The sequence below is a fragment of the Corvus cornix genome, chromosome 1, assembly GCF_000738735.6.
Source record: "Corvus cornix cornix isolate S_Up_H32 chromosome 1, ASM73873v5, whole genome shotgun sequence".
In the NCBI taxonomy this organism is placed as follows: Eukaryota; Metazoa; Chordata; class Aves; order Passeriformes; family Corvidae; genus Corvus; species Corvus cornix.
This window is the reverse complement of record NC_046332.1, coordinates 14,782,019-14,802,355: the sequence shown is the minus strand read 5'-3', so window position 1 is coordinate 14,802,355 and position 20,337 is coordinate 14,782,019. Positions and strand designations below refer to the sequence as shown.

At 42.3% G+C, this 20,337-nt stretch overlaps 1 long non-coding RNA gene across 1 annotated transcript in view; it reads left to right on the top strand.

Annotated features, from left to right (window-relative positions):
- Positions 1–437: 437 nt before the first annotated feature.
- The window catches only part of LOC120411492, a 38,965-nt gene continuing 19,065 nt past the window's right edge, over positions 438–20,337 (top strand). The window contains exon 1 of the long non-coding RNA XR_005603821.1: positions 438–1,009. This is a non-coding gene — a long non-coding RNA (uncharacterized LOC120411492). The remainder of the gene's footprint in view (positions 1,010–20,337) is intronic.

The window sequence follows — 20,337 nt, the reverse complement described above, 5'->3', positions numbered from 1 at the left end:
TTAGCAATGTCAATAGTGGTGTACCACTTTGTTGCTTTGGACTCCAGCTCATACTGGAGCTCCAACATGTCCAGCACAGCAACGCTCAATGGTGGAGTTACTTCATTCAAGCCATGATAGTCCACAGTCAATCTCTGTTCCCCTTCTGACTTGCGCACAGGCCAAATGGGGCTGTTGAAGGGTGAGTGGGTCTTGCTGACCACCCCTTGGCTCTCTAGCTCAGAAATCATCTTGTGGATGGGGATCAGAGCATCTCGATTTGTTCGGTACTGCCAGCGATGCACTGTTGAGGTGGCAATTGGCACTTGCTGCTCTTCTACCTTCAGAAGCCCAACTACAGAAGGATTCTAGGTCAGCCCAGGCAAGGTGTTCAATTGCCTAATGCCCTCTGCCTCCACAGCAGCTATTCCAAAGGCCCACCTGTTGTAGTGTATGTGAACCCTGACAGTGTGCCCCAGCCAAAGCATCTTCAGTTATCAGAGCCCTCAGGAATGCGTCAAGGTTACCGAAAAGTAAGCAGCGCTAAATTGGGAATGAAGAAACTGAGAAGCAGAATACCAGGACAGCAAGAAATAGATAAAGAAGAACTGTGCTGCACTGGACTAGAACCAATTGTTTTCTGGAAAGTGCGTGCAGAACGTGTGGACAAAATAGAGGGACCAATCAAGTAATGAGTGATCACGTGTACAGCAGCTGCAAAATGCATAAGTAGAGTGTAAGTCTAGTAAGTCTTCTGCAAAATCATATTGATTCGTTGTTCAGAAGTCCTGAGCTCCCGCATGCTGGTGACCCCGACGCAATAAATGCTGTGATAATGAAGCAGATTGGACCCTTTGGATTCTGAAGGGGACTCTGTGGAGTGAAAGGTGGGAGGCCCTGGTCAGTCTGCCGCAGCTGGACCGCAGCGGGGGGAGTCGGAGGATGGGTCTGTTGGAGTTAGGGGAGCTGAAGAAAGCTCCTGGGAAAAGAACTCTGGAAGATGTATGCTGCAGCGGGTGCACCCGAAGAGGTGAGTGACCAGGGGGCTGGAGGATGGGAAACGGACTGTCAAAAGAAGAACAGGCCACATTCAGGGTCCTCCAGCATATTCTCTTTGAGAGAGATATTAAGTATGACCTAGAGGTCTTGAAAAGACTGTTAAGATGGGGATGAGAGAGAGGATTTTTTGCCACACACAGGAAACAAGAGTTCTCAGCACTCTTGAGTGGGAAAGGCTGGGAATGGCTCTTTGGGATGCCATAAGCGATGGATTAAAAGAGACTAAGGGGCTTAGTACGCTATGGAAGTTAATAATAATGGCGCTGAGGCAAATAGAGGCAGAAAAAACAGCTGCGGTAGGGGCAGCAGCCTGTCTAGAGCCAGGCAGTCCCGCGGCTGCCTTTCCGACGTAAGCACGAGAATTCTTTGGGGGAGTAGACCCAGTTATACCGTCCCTACCTTCTGCAACCCCGGAGATGGAGTTACAGGCTCTGCAGCCCGCGCCAGAACCAGAGAAAATGGAAGTGGATGAGCTCCCCTCTCCGCAAGCACCAGAACTGCCTAGGAGGTGTCCCGTGGTGTCCCCCAAAGAGTTAACTTTAGCACTGGGGGGGCGTGTGTGTCCCCCGCTACCCCCATCGCTGATTAGCCAAAGCGGGGATTCAAATGCAAATGACGGGGTTGAGCTGCTTTGAAGAGCATAAGCAGCAGGAGAAAGAAAGAGAGAAACAAAAACCGCTGCTGATGGCAGAGGGGAGAAAGAATACTGAATCAACTGCTAAATCTGTGTGTCGGGTGCCGAGTTTTCGGACCGTGTTGGCAAGATTGCGAGGCCCGGCTCCCCGGGGTGGGGTGGCCCCGATGAGGGGTCTGTCCGCCGTGTGACTCCTGCCGAGGAAACAGTTTGGGGAACAGAGAAGGGGGGAAACCGCGGGAGCGAGAAGGGGATGCCAGGAAATTCCAGCCGGGGCAAAAGCTAGACCAGACCCGGGGAATGCAAAGAATGACTGACCCCCCAGCTCAAAGTCCGGAGCAGAAAAAAGAAAGTCCTGACCGCGGTTCAGGAACATTTTTAGCTTTTGTTAAAAGTAACTTTTATTTTCATCAAGGTGTAAATTCTGACAGGATTGTTTATTGGAGAGATTCAAGGCTAAGTGGTGTGGATATACTGTTTTTTTGCATGCCAGTAGCATTACATAATTCCTTGCTTTGAGGCTGCTTAGCAAGGTTTGAACTTCTTCAGCAGAAATGCTTATTGTATGATTGGTACAACTTGTCATGTAAAATGTATACTGCCTTTTTGATAATTTTGACTTGAAAGTCTGACTGGATTGACTTAATACCGAATTTTTGCTCTGTTAGAAACTTGTATACTGGGAAAAGCATTTTACTTTCTTGGTGCCCTCAGAGCATTACTTATCGTTATGTAGCCTCTCAGAAAGTATGGTAGAATCTTCCTTGAAAATAGCAATTAGCTCTAAAACCTGATGTTAACACATTGCATGATTTACAAGGGTTGCTGGGTGAGGCTGGTGTTAGGTTTTAGCCATTCATCAATCAAGCATTCCTTTCCTCACGCCCTCATTACTGTTATCTCAAAAGTAATTTATGGCTGGACGGTCCTGTCCCAGCTCTGATATTTAATTTTTTTGTGGATATTTCATTATGGACAAACATGTAACAGTTTTTCTAATAAGTACAGCTATATAGTGGCTCAAGTGTAGTTGTTCTTCCTTGCCACTTATAAGTTGAAATTAGATTTCATATCAAAACAGCTCAAGTGCTGTGATGGACTGGAAAAATGACTGAGAGTGACACTGCTTTACAAACAGCCTTCCTTTCTGAGTATGTGTTATCTGCTCAATAGCTGAAATTTTTGATACTCTCTATTTTATGGAAGCAGGCAAACAGTGGAGTAAACAGTAGCATACTCCTTTGGAATCATCTGGAATCATGGCTTTGTAGCTGCTTATATACACGTGTCATTTTTATATGCTCACTGACCTAACAGAGTTTCATGTGCAAAACTCAGAGCAGCATTATACAACTATGTCCTCAGTATTCTACCTTTACCTTTAGTAGCCCAAGGTCAAATCTACCATACTGACAATCACAAAAGACCTATCTTGCCACCTCTGTCACTATGTATCACCAAGCTGAAGAGGGCAGTGGGGAGAGACAGGCAAGCCCTGGCACACGCCACACGCTCGGGCACCCGCCCCGTGCGGGGGGACCCAGGGGACCCATTCAGAGCTACGCAGCTCCATTCCTGCATACTTTTTCAAAGTGCCTTTTTTATGAATGAGAACTGAGTTGCAGGGCATTTGTTCCACCTGAAGAGGAAGAGAGTCCAGCTTCCTGCTTCCACCCTGCTCCTCCTTTCCCTTCCCGTGTTCGTGGTGTGGGAAAGGTTGCCAGTAAGTTCTAACTCACAGCTTGTTAACACCTTGAGCACATTCACGATATTTTTCGGCACATCTGAGAAATTGCCAGAGATTTAATAACTGTGCTGTGCCTTATAAACTGCATCTTAAAAGACCCTAACAAATTTATGGTTATACCAGAAAAATACTGAAAGACATACAATGTTGGTTTTGGTTTTTTTTGAGTACAGCTGCAGATTGGAAGATCCTGCAAAATTGTGCTTATACTCAAAAAGGTCCTGTTATAAATAAAGTATGTAATTCGTGCTATTATGTATAAAACTAGAATGTAATCAGACCATGTAGAGACAGAGTTTCAAAATCCCTCCACCAGCCTGGCTGAGAGAAAAATTTCACAACACTAAAAGAACTTCTCTCACAATAAGTGAGGATTCCACCTAGGTGGTTGGATCTTATCACCGGGACATTTGCACCATGACGACTTGATCACCACACTCTGATATCTACATCTCATCTGATAAGAAATCGACATTCCGGGAACTAAAAATAACTGTTCCAGGAACCAGATATGGCCCATCCATCATCAGAGATGGCCCTTCCATCACCAGAAATGGCCAACTCATCACCCAGGATGGACAATTCATCAGACCCAGGAAAGGCTTTGTGCAGCCCAACTCCGGGACAAGAAAACTTCATGAATATGCTAAAATTACGAGAAGAATAGAATTAATTCGGACTCTGCCCAAAAACTGTATAAGAAGGAACCAGCCGAAGCAGCATTTGTGAACATGGGAGGTCTGGTGCGATAGAGATCAGATCTATGCCTGTTCACCCAGCTCTGACCCCGGGCTCGGAGATGCTTTTCTCGATTGTGGCTTTTGAGACCGATATTTCGGTCGCATAATAAATGTTATTTCTTTATAAATTTTGATTGGACAGTTCTGTTTATCCCAGTCCTGACTGTGAACGGTGGTTTTCAGTAATGTTTCTTGTTACCATGAGCTATTCCCACAGCTGAATTATGTCAAATTGCAACGTATTTGCCATACCATTATGATCTCTATAGTAAATTCATGTTGCTGTTATTTCATTCACAAGTCAGTTGTCTGCTTGCTTATTGTTTTTTAACTGATATGTTATAAGATTTTTGGTAGCTTTCTTGCACTGATGAAATCAAGATGAGTTATATTCTGCTGTATTTGACACCTTTAAAGGAACACTCTCCACTTTGACTTTAGTTTTGTTAAATTTAAGTGCTGCTAATATTAAGTTTTGCTAAGTGCAAGTTTGTATAGTTTAAATGATGCTAAGGCTAAGTTCTGCTAAGTTTACTTGTTAAATTTAAGTCATGTCAAGTTTAAGTTCTGTTAATTTGATATTCTGTTACATTTAAAGTGCTGTTAGTTTAAAGTGTTAAGTTTAAGCAAAGCCAAGTCTAAGTATGTTCAGTTTAAGTTTTGTGATTTTAAAAGTCTTGTAAATTTAAGTTATATTAAGGTTAATTTCTGTTCAGTTTCAGTGATGTTAACTTTAAGTTCTGTTCAGTTTACTTTCTGTTACTTTTGAGTAACATTTATTTTGAGTGAAATTTAGCTTCTGTTGAAATATGCTCATTTAAATTGAATGATACAGTTCTTCTGCTACAGAGATAGGAAGGGACAGATTGAAACAATTATGATAAAGGATTGGTAAGCGACTGTTTATGAAAATAAGGTAATAAGTTGTAAAAATACGTGAGGATTTGGCTTGTTAGATCCTTAAATTCATTGTAAATTCTACAGGTATGAATGTTCTGCATTGCTCAATTAAGATGATTATTCATGACAATCTTTGCTGTTTTATCTTTCATAGGTTGCAGAGAAGGATAAGTAATAATTGCAAGTTATGGATATTGTTGATTGTAAGCTGTTCAGTGCTTTGCCTTATTATCTTACATGCGTAGAGAAGTATACTCTTGATTTCTTAGAATAAGTTAATGTAGATGTCTTATGCTCTTAATATAATAGCATGAATTCACCGACTTTCATAACAGGCATTAGCCAGAAGATGTTATTTGATGTTACCATGTGCATTTCTTTAGTTGTTTGCAGTTTGTTTAGGGTACTATTGACTGCTTAGCTAAGGATAAATGACAAAGTCAACTGCTTTACAAACTTTCACATACTGTTGTGTAGCTATCTGTAAGACATATATCTTTTCAGGAGACTTTCCCAACTGCTATTAATACAGGCTTTTTTGTAGGATATATTAGGGGAACCCTTCCAGTTAAGGCTTTGGCTCTGGCCAAGCCCTGGCCCTACCTGGTTGGGAAGCATGCCAACAGACCCAGGTGTTTCTGCACAAAAAATGTAATTGAGTCACTTTGACTTGCTGACTGGGATGTTGTCATGGGTTAGCAACCAAACCCGCTACAGATGTATAGAAGCTGGACCCCTTTTGAGGTAAACTTGGAGGCCTTGTCTGGGAAGGTCCTCCAGGTCCTCAAACAGGGTTCACCAGCTACGGCAGACTCTGGGTGATGGTCCAGTGTGTAGGCAATTGAAAGTGTATTGTTCAAAGGCACTATCCTTTTGTCGTGTGATACTGATTACACGTCTGACTTTTCCTTTTTTGCTGGGTGTAGGTTTATTGTTTCATTACATGTATTTTCTTGCTTTTCTGTTGCCTTCACGTTTATAGTAAGGGACACAGTTGTTATCACAAAAAAAAAAAAAAAAGGAGAAGATGGGCTGAGCCCGCAGGACAGAGTACTGAAAGCAGTTTATGTTATGAATCATTTGTAGGTACTTGCAGTGATCCACCAGTGTTAACACATTACTCAGGTTTGCAGCAAGATTCTGAATTGATACAGCACCGACTAAAAGTTCGTTTTAAAAATTCTATGTCAGGGTCATGGGAAAGACCTGTGGAGTTATTAATGGGAGGAAGGGATTATGCTTGTGCGATTACAGATAAAGGACCCTGATGGATACCAGCGAAATGGATTCGCCCTTGTCTTGAGAAGGACACTGTGATCCCTAATACTACTGATAAATAAACATTGTTTTTTTTTATTTTAGGTATCACTACTGCTCAAGCTCTGGCTGTGCTTAGTAAGTTGAGATATTAGACAGTCAAACAGTTAAATCAGATATTCACTGATGTAGATAGTATTAGACACAGTACGTTGCAGAATAGAACTGCTCTAGGTTTTTGTTATTGGCACATGGGCACGGATGTAAGAATTGTGAAGGGAGCTTTGTAATTACTGTTAGCCATTACTGTATTGCTTTGTGTTATTCCATATATAATGAAATTGGCAATCTGTTTGGTGGAAAACATAGTAAAAAGGGTTTGGCTGGTGCAAAAAGAAAAAGGGGGAATTTTTTGTAATGTATGTGAACCCTGACAGTGTGCCCCAGCCAAACCATCTTCAGTTATTCTTATCAGAGCCCTCAGGAATGCGTCAAGGTTACCAAAAAGTAAGCAGCGCTAAATTGGGAATGAAGAAACTGAGAAGCAGAATACCAAGACAATAGATAAAGAAGAACTGTGCTGCACTGGACTAGAACCAATCATGTTTTCTGGAAAGTGCGTGCAGAATGTGTGGACAAAATAGAGGGACCAATCAAGTAATGAGTGATCACGTGTACAGCAGCTGCAAAATGCATAAGTAGAGTGTAATGTAAACAATAAATGTCTTCTGCAAAATCATATTGATTCGTTGTTCAGAAGTCCTGAGCCCCTGCACCCACCTGAGTCCCTTTGGGTCTTTGAAATACCCACTCCGGAGGAAGTCTATGCCCAGAATACATGGGGGCCCTGGGTCAGTCACAATAGAACATTTCTTCGACTGTTTTCCAGTTAGGCTCACGTCAGCTTCAAGCAGTGTCAACTGCTGCGATCCACCTGTTACTCCAGAAGTAGAAACCTGTTCTGCCCCCATATGTCTCGATGGAATCAAGGTGCACTGCACGCCCGTGTCAACCAAAGCTTCATATTTCTGTGGTTCTGATGTGCCAGGCCATCAAACCCACACTGTCCAAAAGACATGATTTTCCCTGGCCTCTACCTGGCTAGAGGAAGGGCCCCTCTAGTCCTGGTTATCATTTGAAACTTGAGCTACTTCCCTTCTGGTGGAGCTCCCTCTCTGAGCATTACCATCCTTCAATTCACTCACCCCTGCGGCCAGGACAGAAGTTGGTTTTCCATCCCACCTCCTCATGTCTTCCCCACTGTCACACAGGAAAAAGCATAGTTCAGCTCTTGGGGTGTATCTCTCTCCCTAGCCGTGGGACGTCTGCTTCTGGTAACAGGGCCTCCAGTCTGCACTGATGTGATTTGGAGAAGGCACTCTTTCAGCTCCTTCTTGAGTTTCTGATGAGTTTTGTCCATTCTGTCTCATTCCCCTCATTCCACGTCATCATTGCTAAAGCAGGGGCGTATTCTGGTGGTGCATGTCATGCAAGTTTCAGCCACATCACCGGTGTACGTTTTACCATGTCAGGGCTAATTGCTTGGTCATCTGAGAATATGATCTCTATCACTGCCAGTTCTCTCAGGCATTGAATCCCTTGCTCCATGGTCTTCCAGGGGTTTAACTGCAGCTGGAGGTCTTCTCAGCACAGGTATCTTTCCTTCACACTTCTTAAGAGCCGTGTCCAGAGACTGAAAGCTTCAGGCCCCCTTGGTCAATACTTAGATCACATGACAGGGATCCCAAATGCCTCGCTTCAGTGCCATCCAGAATTGTACCATTGCCTGCAGCATCCCAGATTCAGACCATCTTAATATAGTTTCATCAGGCCGTTGGGTGTAATCTTTCCTCAGGGTACGAAGGCTCTCTATGGACAGGGACTCGGTAATGATTTCGGGTTCCAATTCCTCTGCTGGCTGTGAAGGTCCTGGCTGCCCATCATCATCCACTGGGCAAATGGATTTGGCTTTGTGTTTCTTTCTCTGGAAAGGGGCAATTGTTATTGGTTTAGGCTCCCCATCTGCTTTAGCTGCAGCTGGAGTGATTGGGGTGTATGCTGGCTTATTCTCCTGCTCCTCTGGCTGTATCTTCTGCCCTACAGTATCTAGCAGCGTGTGGTAAGCATTAGCCAGGACTCAGCACATTGCAATGAGCTTTTTCTTTTCATCAGTGTTGTTATTGCAATTTCCCCTTAGATACTTCCCCACCTCAGCTAGATTCTGAATTTGTTCAAGGGGGAAGTTCCATGCTACTGAGTCAGAAAACTGCTTCAGGGTCTGGCCTATGTCCTCCCATACCCCACACCACTTAGGATTTTCCACAACTGGTGCAACTCCTCTGGAAATCTCAGCCCTTATTTTAGACAAGCTGGACACTACATAGAGGAACCCTGCTAGATAACGTAATAAGAAAGTGGTATCTCTGACATCCAGGGGAAACTAGACACTCTCAAAAGGTGATGTGCCAGATCTGAAGGGGAAGGAGATGAAGGGATGGGAATTATCAGCCCCTGCTTTTCCCCTAACAAACTGGGTGTAATACGAATACATTCCAAAAGAAAACTACCAAGGCCAGAATGGAAAAACAACATAACATACACATTCTCAGTGGTTTCCATTACTTCAGCCAAACTTCAAGAAATCACTAACATCAGGCATATCAAAATGGCAGTCCTGATTCTTATTCCTGACTTATAAAAAGTGTAAGCCAGGGACCCGACTGCCCAAAGCTGTGGACATGTACTTATGGCTAGGTTCCACAGAAGAATTATGACATCAAACAGCACGGTGATGTCTTACTGCTGTACCTCAATGCAAAGTGATTCAAACCAAAATGTTGGGGTTTTTTTTCCACTTTCACATGCCCCTTTGGTGCCTTGGTTGGGCACCAAATTTATGTCGGTTTATGGAGACAAAATTTTAGGGGGAAGCACTCCAGAATGAGTGCCTCCTCCAAAGGGAAAACAGCCTCCCCTTTTCCTCCACCAATGGGACAAATTGGTAACAACAAGTGAAAGTGGGAAAAAACCAAATTGCTTATTAACAAAACAAATTGCTTATTATCAAACAAAACAGGGTAGAACTGGAAAAAACCCCTCAAAATACAACAAATGCCCGGAGAGGGAACAGACACACGGGCTCAGACCAGCTGGGGCCACCCGGCGGGCCCGCTGGGGCCACCCTGCAGGCTCTCTGGACTGGAGAGAAGGGAAGGGAGGCAGCGAGGCAAGGAGGAGGGAAGGGAAAAAAGAACAAAAAAAACCCAACACAACCTTTTTCCAGCTAGCTGGAACAAAAAATCCCCAAAGAGTAGCACAGCGCTCCCCGTGCACTCCCTCCTGAGCCCCGCTGAGTCCCGGGGAGCCCCCCAACTGTTGGGCCGAGCCGTTCACCGTTCAATCGACCCACACTTGGGTCTGTGGCTCCAGCCCCGCCCCCCGGGTCCATCCTAAAGACACACTGTCTTTGGGCATTAAGCAGATGGTTAAGGAATAAAAAACCCCCAACCTTTTATCATCACCCCAGGACACAGTCTCAATACTTTATTTTTTTAAGGAGAAATTGTACAGCTTGAGAACATGGAGGAAAATCCATTCTCTGTAGGTACATAGAAAAAACACTTTTTGGGGAGACCAGAATTCTGGGGTCAAAATAAATTGTATTACACTCCCAAAATGAAATTTCTTAGAACAGCACTGCCAAACAGGTTGTAAGGGTTTTCTCGGCTCATATTATTCTGTCTTTTCCTTCCAGAAGCATCATAGGCATTAAATCCACTAAGTTTTGCCGAAAAGAGAGTAATGTATTTGTCCTTTGGAAGGCTCCCTATACTTTTAAGTGTTATAATAACATAAGATTAAAGTGATTGTTTTCTTCCTGAACTTCTGCTGAGGTTTAAAGTACTAGCTTCCAGTGTCCATACACTTTAGTTTTCCTCCCTTGTACATTTATGGAGAATTGTGCTCTCTCTTATCAGGCTACAGTTTATTAGATAGGAGAGAAGTTCTTTTGGTCTCCTCTTGGAACAAACCACTGTGGCACTTCAGTATTTGTGACATTATTTTTCTACTTAAAATATTCACAGAATACAGTTTTAAAACTGGTTCTTCAGCAAATAATACATAATTATAAAAAAATTACCCTTTCCATGACTAAACTTATTTACTCATAAATTCCCAGAATGTTGCGATGAACCATGGCCAAAGCCAGGGTCAGCCAGATCAAGTGGACCCAAAGGTCCATTGGTTTCATGCTGCCCCAGCCTAAAAGCCCTGAGCATTCAAAAAGCTGTGAAAAATACATAAATCCGTGCCTTACCATTGGCTGCAGCCCTCCCCTCCCCTTATTTCTCATATTTGGTTGTATTTCCAGAGAGTTCTATGTTCTTTGGTTGTTAATTGGTCCTTGTTATTCCTCCCTGCCTACCCCTTCTCCCGTTTGCTGTAATTCCTTCTCCCTGCCTCGGTAACACCCCCTGGCTGATGTTCCATTGGTTACTGTGTGTTTTCCATGCCCAGATCGTGGGAGTACAAGATTGCCTGCAAGCCATGCAGCTTTGGCTTCTCTCTGTGGATTTTACTCCCTAATAAACCCCTTCCACTAGGAGGAAGTCCCTCTGCCTTTTCCCTACCTCCTTCTCGCACCTTTGCCACTGGTGGGCAAGGCGAACCTGACCCGAAGCTTCGCCTGCCCTCCTGCACCACGGTCAGCTCCATCCACCCCCGTTCAGAGCAAGCAGAAGATGGCCCAGTGCCCGGGACAGCGTGCTAGCCGGCACGGCACCACGGCACCAGAAAAACATGTTTCAGAGTGGAAAGGCAGTGTGGTACATTGCATTCTTGCTAAATTACTTTTTCTAAATGACTGTTGTTTTCAAAGTTTTTTTACAGTGGTTGAAACTTGGCAGAAAAGAATCAATGCTGAAACAGAGGAATATGTCATTCTATGTCCCAAAGCACTAAGTTTGATTTTTCTTGCTCTCTTCACAATATATGTCAATACTGATAAATTATCATCTGTATTTAGCTGAATTATGTGATGAAGCTGTTTCCTCTGGGAAGAATTGCTTTGGTACACATTTCTTACATAATAGGGTTTCTGTTTGTGTTTATTTCCCCTTCATGAGTCTTGTTGTCCCTTTTCTCATAATGAGGAAGATTTTGGGAGAAATTAATGAATAGTTTCTGAACCCAGATCTTCTGATTTTCTTCCTGTTTTTATGGTTGAACTTTATTCTTGATAATACTGCTATTGTGCATAGTTTGCCTTCATGTGGAAAACTGATATTTTCTTGACAGCCTTGACAATCTTTAAACCTGTCATTTTTGAAACGTTTCATCATCTCTTTCTACTCTGCATCTGGCAGATTGACAGAAAAGACAGGGTCACATTTTGGAGAAAATACTAAAAGGCTCAGCATTCTAAATCAAACCTTTATTTTGAGTGCTGAATGAGTAAGATACAGCATCCCCTTTTATTCTGTTTGTTCTCAAAATAATTGGCCCTCTTTCCAAGGCAGATTCACCCTTTTGAAATATGCTATGAGAAGGAATGTAGATTAGGTACAACTATTAAGTCCCAATAACACATTTTGAAGCAAGTAGCTCACTCAGAGGTGCAGGTGCACTTGGAAAAGGGTTCTGACACTGCTGGAAACCCTAAATGCTCCTTGTGTGCAAGACCTTGCTAGCTCTCTCTTTCTGACTCCCAAGTCAAATGCTGGATGAGTGAAAAAAAAGGCTTGATTGACTGGGAGTTCTGCTTAAGTATTTATCTTTTCTTGGTTTTCGACCCTAAGTAGTGTGAAGTACAGTAAAATCTTTTATTCTATTTGTAAAACCAGAGCAATCTTAAGTTACAGAGCATTACTAAGTATTAGATCATAATGTCCTAGACCTCAAGACACAAGTGTTACTCAGCTGACATGCAGTGAGAAAATGAGAAAAACAACTAAGCAAAAAAGAACCCCAAACCAAAACACATATTCTGCTTTCTTTCCTTAAAGCCTTGTTGGTGAGTGTAATTTTCACTTCTTCTGCTGTGTCTGACTTTAGAAAAGGGCAAAAATCAGAGAATGCCTTACCTCTTTCTCCATCTTTTGTTGGTTTGTTTGTAGGCACACTGGTTCAAAACTTTTTTAATAAAAACATGTAGAAATGGATCCCGCCAGCTCCTGTAATACCATTTAGTTTTCGCCTCACTCCTGTTTCCTTTGACTGGTGGTTTTTTTCTCTTCTGGAGGGAGTGAGTAGAATGTCAACAAGCTGACTGGAACTCGCATTTAGAGAGCTGATCTATAAGGAAAGCACTGTGAACACTCAGTGTTGATAATCTCAGGATCTCAAAGCTCAAAGTGCGTAAGAAAGACTTAAAAGAGATCAGATTATTGCATAAGAAAAAAATAATTTGGCTTTGTCTCCACTTATAGATGTACTGCCTCCTGAAGTCTCCTGTCATGCTACTGCAATGTTATAAATACATTATTTTCTCATAATATACTTTTTTCATCTCTTTACTTGCAGAACACTCAGTTTTCTTGTCTGAAACTGCAGCTTCCGATTATTCTGATCCTTGAAAAATGAATGCATTAATTGTCCTCATCCATTATAACATTTGTCTTTGACTCCAACAATTGATGGTTTTCTCGTTTCTCATATGGGTTTTAGCAGTTCAGCTTTCTGAGGACACTTAGTTAATTTTTCTGTTCTCCAGTTCCCTGAGTGACATGAACTCTCAGAGGTGAACACACACTTCTTATATTCGCTGCTTCTGGCATACAAGGAAAGGAGCAAAAAGAAGATCCTGCATTTTTCACAAGCAGAAAAGAAGAGCAGAGCTCAAAAGTCACTTTGTGGAATATCTTATGAAATAGTGATAGGTCAGACATAGCAGCAATTTTTGTAAATAGCCTGGAGACTTTTTCCTGAATAATCACTTTGCTAACTCAACTATTTCCATCAGTATCAAGAGACTCCAAAATATGTGATCTTGCAAAAACATTCCTCACCTCTTCTGCTCTTTGTGCGATCTTGGTTGATCCCAAGTTCAAGGTACAAGATCCCAGGTTCAAGACCACAAGATTGTCATATGAATGAATAAAAATTATACTTTTTCTGCAAAGAAAGGTGAGTTAAAACTTTGAGGGGAAAACCAGAATACTCTGTAGAATATCCATGGGTATTGTTATGAACCAGGATATCAGTTTTCCAAGATTATTTTTTTATCTGTCAAAACATAGATGCTTTGTTATAGACAAGTTTATTTGTTAGGGTTTTGTGTAGATGTGATTTCCCAGATGACACCTAGTATTGCACTTTGTTCTACATAGACAGAAGAGTTGAGCCTTCTCTGAATGGAAAAGAATGGTTGGAAAAGGTAACAGTGCCTGTTTTTCAAGACTGAAAATTACTTTTAAAACAGGATATATATTTTTTGTTGAAAAATATAGTTTCTGAAAAGTCTAATAAGACTTAACATTTCTTTCAGCACAGTAATAGGTATTTTTAGAAAAGGTGACAACAGTTTAATTCAAAATATGTGATAGTTAACATGAAAAAGTCGAATTTTGATTTTGGGTCTTTGTATAATGTTTGGGATTAGTTCAATATACTTCACTCATGAATTTCTGAATAGCTCAGAGTCCAATTATCAATCTTAACTAAGCAGAACAACTGCTTTAGTGACTTTCTACATGGCAATTTACGTTAATTTATAGATACACATGCTGTAAGGCTAAACCTTTACACAGGAGGTATTGAAACTCATAATGATGCATGCAATCCAGGATGGGAGATTTTCAATCACAAGAAGAAAGTAACAGATTGATATTTTAGAACTGGAGGGGAAATAAGCTTGTTTTTATAAACAAATTAACTCATCCATGACTTCATGCCATTAAAATCTCCCATTATTTAGAATTACAGGTTTCCATCTCACTTCGAGAAGGGAAATATTATGTGTGGCAAACCCTAACAGCCCTTTCTGTTTAGCTACTGCTGTGAGTAAACAGATGAAATAAATGCATGGTGGCAGGAGTTTCAGGGCTTCTTCCCCTCCTTAATTTCCTGTTAGTGGATTAGATTAACTTGTTGGGTGTACATTTATGACACCTGTATGAACAAAGAAGCTGCCTCCCCAAGTCAAGGGGCAAGGCTGGATGGTTGCTGGTGATTTGACTGTTGGATGACAAGGAGGGATGATGGTTGCTGGTTACTTAGGAATCTGGTTCTCCTTGGAAGCAAACAAGCTGAGGGAAATAAAACTACCTTTATTTTACAGTGTAGCACCTCAGGAAAGCAACCTGTCTTTTACTGTTTGGGAGGACAGCACATCAATCATCTTTTGTTTTACCTGTCAGTGCTAAAATGGTCTTTCGGCACTGCACACTTTGAAATCTAAAAGCAGTATAAAAATATCAACTAAGAATCAGAAATCCAGAGAAAAAGATATTTGGAAAGGAAATCTTTTTAGTAGCAGGGAGGTCAGTCTTTCTGTGCATCACTTTATTACTCAATAACAAAAAACCCTCCCAAATGGATGATTTATTTTTAATCCAGAGGTAGTACAGTAGTGCTAAAGAATATATGTACTTGGGTATTTAGTATTTCTTTTACCCGGGGGTATGAGATATCTCCTTTTCTCATGTCATCTTGCCCTGCCACAAGCACTGTCTCATGGACTGTTGGGAAGGGATAAGAGTTGAGACCTCTGTTTAGTGGAGGGAAAGGAGAGAACAAGGTGGGACTGGATGGGAGAGAGATGTTCATTTGTGGCAGAATCTGTGCCAGTTGTATTGGCTGCTGTTCTGGGATGGCCAATCTCTGCCTCCTCTGGCACTCTTGCAGTCCTTGATGTTTGTCTCTTTCCCCTGCTGTCACTGCCCTGCTCCCTGCCATCTGGCATCATTGCAGATTTGCTTCCTGCTTCCAGAGTGACAAAAAAGTAGATTTTCACAAGGCTAATTTCCTTGAAAAAATCCTGACAAAAAGTAGTTGCTAGTATTCTTTATTTAACTGAGCCAAATCTCCATAATGTCATCAATAGAGTTTTTCTTCAATCAAATAAATAATCTGGCTTTGGCCAAAGGTTCTCTGTAACAAAGCTAAACCTGAGACACTTGGATCCTCTTCCATGGATTTTCTAGTTATCTCACCTTACACAATTGATTACACTTTACTGCACAGATGTATGCAAACATTTGTGTTCAAACTAAATAAACATTTGTGTTGATTTTGCAAGGCCTGGTTTTGTTAGTGGGGCGGGGCACAGACCTTCTGTGAAAAGCTGCTAGAAGCTTTCACCATGTCCAGCAGAGCCAGTCCCTGATGGCTCTGAAGATGGACATGCTGCTGGCCAAGGCTGGGCCAATTAGAGAGGTTGGTAACGCCTCTGTGATAACGTATTTAAGAAGAAAACCAAAACAAAGTGGGGCAGTTTTTTTCTAGCCAGAGGAAGTGGTGAGAACATGTGAGGGGAACAACATGGAGACACCAAGGTCAGTGAAGGAGGAGGGGGAGGAGGTGCTCCAGACACTGGAGCTGAGATTCCTCTGCAGGCCATGGTGATGACCATGGTGTAAGCAGGTTGTCCCCCTGCAGCCCATGGGGCTCCACAGGAGATGCAGAGATCCACCAGCAGCCCGGGGAGAGAGGGAGCCCCTGCTTCCAGGCTGGAGCAGCCTGTCCCCATGGAAGAGTGATCCATGCCACAGCAGTTTTGGGAGGACTGTTTGCCCATGGGAGGAATTCATGTTGTAGCAGTTTTGGGAGGACTACTGCTTTTGAGATTGGAACCATGCTGGAGAAGTTCACAGAGAACTGTCCCCACTGGGAAGGGACCCCATGGCTTAGCAGGGGAAGGACTCCTGTCCCTGAGCAGCGGAAGAACTCAGGTGTTTGGTTGACCAAAACCCCCACGCTCTGTCTCCGTGCACTGTCAGTGGGAAGGAGGGAGGAGTTGGGGGAAAAAATTGTTTTTAAGGGCTTATTTTACTTCTTATTATCCTTCTCTGATACTCTTAGGAATAAATTCACTTTGTACCTTTAAGTTGAGCCTGTTTTGCCCTTGGAATGTTTTCTCCCAGTCCTTAACTCATGAAGCCTTCATTAATTTTTTCTCTCCTCTGCCCATCTGTGGCAGCGGAGGGTGAGTGAGCAACTTTCATGGGTTCCTGGTGTTTGGCTAGTGGCAAACCTTGACAACGTTTTACTTTCTTACCAACAGCATAAATAGCATCATGTTTCGTTAAATTGAGTGCACACAATATGAAGCACTCCCAGTGCTCTAGGATAAAGTTGTTATGTTCTAAATTGTGTCTTTATTTTCAGTGATGCCACCGCAAAAGAAGTGAAATTACTCTGCATGAGCAGAATCTGCATGTGCAGAATCATTTAGTAAGACAAGAAGAAACAACTGAAGATGATACAGGCTTTTATTAAACCAAAGTGCATGAGGAGAGAAGGCATAGGGGAGATCTTACTGGTATTGGAACACCTAACAGGGTGGTGTAGAGAGGGGTCACGTTTTCTCAGAAGTCACAGTAGAAGACAAGAGGCAATGGACACAAGCTGAATTAGGTCTGGCTGGGATGGAGTTAGATTTCCCCACAGCAGCTCTCGTCCTGTTGGGCTTTGTACTTCTAGCTAGAACAATGTTGGTAACACACCAGTGCTTTGGCTACTGCTGAGTAGCACTTGCACAGCATCGAAGCTGTCTCTGCAGCCCTTCTGCCCCTGCCCCCAAAAGGCCAGGAGGCTGGGATAGGGAAGACCTTGGGAAGGGATATAGCCAGGAGAGCTGACATAACTTACCAAAAGGCTATTCCACACCGTGCAGCAATAAAAACTAAGAGAAAGGAGAAGGAAGGGGACGTCTGTTTATTAAGGTGTTTGTCTTCTGAAGACAGTGACTGGACATTGCCTGCTGATGCCAAGAAGAGAAAAAGTTCTTTTTTTCCCCTTTGCTTCTGCATGTGGCCCTTCTTTTATTAAATTGTCTGTATCTCTCTCAGTTGGAAACCTCCTGCAGTGCCTTGAGAGTGTAATGATGTATAAGCTTGCCCACATTGCTTTGAGAGTTTTTCATTTATTTATTGTTTTTTTTTATTTAGACAGTTTCCTTATTTTATGAGGTGCCTGTGTATGGAAAACATCAAAATCTTTGTAAATATGTATCATGTTAACTTGGCCATTGCGGGAGCTCTGGGGGTGTGGGTCGGACGGTCGGGACTGACGGAGACAAGAGATCTCTGAAGTCAGATCTTGGAACATGCGGTTTATTGCAAAGGGCGTGGGTATAGGGGCACTGCTTAGAGCTGCCAGACTCAGCTCGGAGCAGGCCCAGGAGAGCAAGAGAGTAAGCGGGTAAGTAAAGAGAGAGAGAGAGAGAGGAATGAGAGTGAAGAAGTGATGAAATCCTGGTTACAATACAATAAATCATCTTCTGTACTGAATATTCTAATTGTCACTAACCAATCTAATACAAGATACAAATCCTATAGCATTTACATACACCCTATAAGAGTTCTTCTATTACCATAGAGTGTTACATCTTAACTTCTAAAAACTACTCTTTGGACCCCTTCTGCTGAGCTAGTAGGGTCTGCTCTGACCCTTGGACCTGCCTGCAAGCAGAGGGTATTGTTCAATCAAGAGGGGATTACCTTCAGTCGGCCATACCATTGTTTTCCAGTTGTTCAGTAACTAAGACTTGGTATTTCAAAGGTGGCTTTCATTTCGATGTCGCTTATAGTTTTCATGTTCTCAAAATCTTTTGTCAGGCAATCATATTTATAAGGCTTTCCTGTTTCATCTTCCCCAACAGGCCGTATGTTTAGATAGAAACAAAAACAACTGGTTTGGTATTTTTGTCCTTGACAAATCTATGCCACAGTTGTATTTTCTAGGTGTTAGTAAAATGTTCAATAACTTCAGTCATCATTGTTTCATTTTCTGAAAATAGACTGATTAGAGTTTCTTTGCACATCTCTGTCTTTTCTGATCCAGTAGAACATAAGGTAAAATATTATACATTAATTTTTTTGCCTTGTCCTCTGGTTTGTGCTTCAAGATAGCTATGAATTTTCTGGAAAGAAAAGGGGAATAGATTGCACAGTATATACTTAAAAATGTTCCCAAAGATCCACTGGATTTCTCTGGAGCATCCTTAAAAACCAGGCCAAACAATTTTGAAATGATGTTCCAAATCCCACTTAAATTGACTTCTCTCTGAAAAGTGGTTGAAAAAACAAATACAAAACAAAACATCAGCTTTTAGTGTATCTTCTACTGCTTGTTATTTTTGGTTCATATTTAAATAGCAGATTTTAATTTTCTTCTGCTGTTTTCTTCTAAGTTATTAGTAAAATATTTTCATGTTCCTTTATATGCCTTGGCAGTTAGAACTGGTGTTGTGTTTGCCTTGCTTATTTTATTCAGTGTTTGTGCTGGCTCTTTAAACTCATGCTTAATTATATCATTATTCCTAATTTTCCTGTTTATGATAGTGTAGCGGTTTGGTCCAAAATACTCATTACTATTTACCTTCTGTAAAGATAAGAATTAGGAGAAATGCAAAGCAGACACCAAACTTGAAAGAATATAAAGAAATTTATTAACAGACCTAAAAGAGGGAAAAAGAAAAAAGATAAAATCATACCACACATTTAGAACTCTTCTCTTCCCCCTACCTTCCTCCCTTCTCCTACTGACAATGTAGAAAGACAACCCTTGAGATGTTCAGTCTGTTTACCACTTCCGTAATAGCCTTGTTCAGTTCATTTAGGAAGAGGAGTCTCTCTTGCTCCTGCTATGGAGAAACTATCACAACGAGCCAGCTGCCTGGGTTGGTTCTCTGCTCGCATGTAAGTCCCTTCCCACGACTTGCAGCTTTTCCCACAACTGCTTTCGAGGGTCCACTCTTGAATTACTGGGGTACAATTTTAAGGTTGAGCCATTCAGAAACAAAAGTTCTCTTCACCCATCTCTGGGAGCATTTCATCTCTAAGAACAGAGGCCCTTCTCCTTCCCTGGGTGTTACAGCAGGGATTACTGTAACAAGCATGTATCAAACCAGGAGTCCCGTGGAAATGAAGTATATATGGACAGATTCGTGGTAGATGTTTCAGAGATCTTTATTTCTCCACCCGCATGGCTGGGGCTCTGCTCAGGAACTCTGCAGTCACGGGACCCGAGGGTCCTTGGCCACACTGGGGAACACAAACCAACCAATGGGGGATGAGGCTGACCAGGGGCAGGGAAACCCCATGTCTCTCCCCCAGGGCCCCTCTCCCAGGGCTCCATGGCAGGGGGAGAGACCCCAACATCTCACCCGTTTTATTTTAATAAAAGGAGAATGAAAACAACTGGATAAACATAACAAGAACAGTTTCAAGACAAAACAAGCCACCCTCCTGAGTCTTTAAATGTCCAAACAGATTCTGTGGAACATCTTAGGGCTGACAGAAGGGAGACAGAACTCTCTGGGCATGTTTTGTGGGGAAACTGAGGCAGGAGAGGGTTTAATTTCTTCCCTCCCCCTTTTCATCCCCCCCTCGGCATCAGAGAGGAATTGTAGGGAAATGGAATTGTATAGGGAAGCCATGGGGTGAAAAACGGATTAGGAATAAACTGGGAATAGGGTAAACTTAGGAAGGGGTTCATATTGGGTATAGGGTAAAAGGGGGAAAGTAGGCTGTGGGTGGGGAAATTGCCGGGATGGATACTGTTTATAATTTTGTGCATAACGGCTGCCTTTGACGGGAATACCTCCAGGCCCAGTAACATTTGCTGCTTGTAATCCCTTCTTTCCTTGCACTATATCAAATTGTACAACTTCCCCATCTCCTACACTTTGCAAGTAATTTTTAGGGTTATTCCTTTTAATGGCAGTTCTATGGATGAATAGATCTTCCCCTGTATCATCTCGTGTTATAAATCCATAGTTGTTTTTTACATTGTACCATTTCACAGTTCCTGTGACTTTTGTGGCTACAACTCCTCCTATCATGTGCTTGCGTGTTTGT